Genomic DNA, 2,611 nt, shown 5'->3' with positions numbered 1-2,611 from the left:
ATAAAAGTCAAAACCAAGGCAGAACGACCATTTCAAGTCAATTAAAATATGTTTTCAACAGTGTAGAATTTATAATGTAAATATTCTTTTTCATTCCAAGTGCCATTATATTAAACATTTGCGAAGAGTAACCATGCCACGCACAAAAAAATTCAGCAAAACTGTCAAATTTTCAAAGAGGTCGTATTGTTGGGTAATCTGAGGCTGGTCTTAGCCAGTGAAAAATTGCCAAAAATCTTCCAATTCCTCTTGCTACTGTTAATAGAATTATAGCGCAATTTAAAAGCCGAGGAAAAGAATCAACAGATTCTCGTCCCGGCCGCCCTGGGCCCTCGAAAACGTAGATGTTGTGTTAGAAGACTTGTCATATGAACTCGTGTTGTCCGTATGAGAGGTTCTCTCCTGCTAAACAACGCTGTATTCTATGTTCCAACACAACATCGACTTTTAAGTGGAAGATAAATATTACCTTTTGGTAATGAAACTGCTTCTGTCGCTGTTACTTGTTATATATCTAGCGTAAGTCAGTTGCCTCTATAGCTCAGTGGTTAGAGCACTGGTCTTGTAAACCAGGGGTCATGAGTTCGATCCTCATTGGAGGCTGCTGCTTTTTTTTTTTCGTTCTTTTAACAGGTGTGGTTTTGTCGTAAGAAGCTTGCTTCCTAACCATGTGGTCACGGGTTCAGTCCCACTGCACGGCAGCTTGAGCAAATGTCTTCTACTATAACCCCGGGTTGACCATAGTCTAGAGAGTGGATTTGGTATACGGAAACTGAAAGAAGCGCGTCGTATTTTCATATGTACGGGCAACACTCACTCTAGCGCTGCTATTCTTTCTGAGACATCATCGGTGACAGGAAGACGATGGCTGGCAGGCATGGACTCTGTGTGTGTGTGTGTGTGTGTGTGTGTGTGTGTGTGTGTGTGTGTGTAGTGAGTGTTACGTTTTTGTTGGGTAACGTCAGGTCAATCAGATCTATGATCAAAAGACATGTCAGCCGTGACCATCCCGATAATTTTAAAGTTTCAGGCATAGGATCAAACAACAAAATGTATCGCTTTTTGAAGACGGAAGTTGATGGTTTGAGGGAGAATAGACAGTTATTTCTAGCAGGTGGATGCTAGTAATGTAACTGGTACAGCAAGTGCAGTAGCAGCAGCAGCACATATATATATGTGTGTGTGTGTGTGTGTGTGTGTGTGTGTGTGTAATATAAATGAAATATATATATATAGGCATATATACATACATATATGTACATACTGACGTATATATGTATATATATGCATATATCGGTACAGGACGTCACAAAACGTAAACAACATGAAATACGAAAACAAAATTTTTGTTTGCGAACGATGCGAGAAACAAATGGAAAACAAGACAGTTGTCGGCTGTTTATCTACTCCACATTTCGAGCAATTCTGTTTGCTGTGCTTTTGCAAAATTTTTGATATATATATATATATAAGTGTGTGTGCGTGTATGTGTGTGTGTGTGGACGTACAGAACAATGACGAAAACAAACACGACAAAATAAAATAAGTACACATACACACACAGGTGCACACACAGACACACACACGCACGCACACATACACACACATACACACGCACACACATGTAAACACACAGACACATACATACGCACACATACGCGCGCGCGCGCACACAGACACACACACACACACACGCACACACACATTCGAGCACACACACACTCGTGCACACACACAGACACACATACACACACGTGCACATTCACACAAAGGAATTATTACAAAACCAAAATCTGATATTTTGAATCCTTTTAATACGCACGTTTGAAGCGGTTACGTAAGATAACCGATACGTAATGCCATCGTCTTCAGACAACATTTCGAAATAATTTTAAAATGTCAACTCGAGGTTAGTATTACGTAACAGTACGTATTAGGTGTACTCAAAATAATAACTTTGGTCTTTTTTATTGTGTTTATTCCGACATTACGCGATTAATTTTCGCAACACTCCAGCCTGTCCTTCGTGTAATATAGTTACCACGCAACAAGGATATAAGAATGGAATGTTAAACTTGACCCTGAGTCGAGAAAGTTCTGGTAAAATATACTCATGAAGCACACCACTGAACACACTAAGACACACACGCGCATGCGCGTGCACACAGATATACATACTTACATACATTCACGAGCTGACTGAAACATACAGAAACATGCGAACATAGGTACAGACACACAGCCACATACACGCCCACACACACACGCACACACACTCACACACATATATGTATATATATATAGAGAGAGAGAGACAGACAGAGACAGACAGACAGACAGAGACAGACAGACAGACAGAAACAGACAGACAGACAGAGACAGACAGACAGACAGACAGAGACAGAGAGAGCAAGAAAGTGAAAGAGAGAGAGAGGAGGGAAGAAAGAAAGAAAGAAAGAAAGAAAGACAGACAGACAGACAGAAAGAAAGAAAGAAAGAAAGAAAGAAAGAAAGAAAGAAAGAAAAAGAAGAGAAATAAAGGAAACGGTGGCGGTGTTTATTAATATCCGTAACGTGGATGAAGGAAAACTGCCGGGTTGGGTGGTTGGTA

At 40.3% G+C, this 2,611-nt stretch overlaps 1 non-coding gene across 1 annotated transcript; it reads left to right on the top strand.

Moving 5' to 3' along the window:
• The first annotated feature begins 530 nt into the window (after positions 1-530).
• Positions 531-603, top strand: Trnat-ugu (transfer RNA threonine (anticodon UGU)). The gene has a single exon. It is a non-coding gene; the product is annotated as a tRNA-Thr (tRNA).
• The last annotated feature ends 2,008 nt before the right edge of the window (positions 604-2,611 follow it).

Source organism: Octopus bimaculoides, chromosome 14 (assembly GCF_001194135.2).
Source record: "Octopus bimaculoides isolate UCB-OBI-ISO-001 chromosome 14, ASM119413v2, whole genome shotgun sequence".
NCBI lineage: Eukaryota > Metazoa > Mollusca > Cephalopoda > Octopoda > Octopodidae > Octopus > Octopus bimaculoides.
This window is presented reverse-complemented; position numbering and strand designations above follow the sequence as displayed.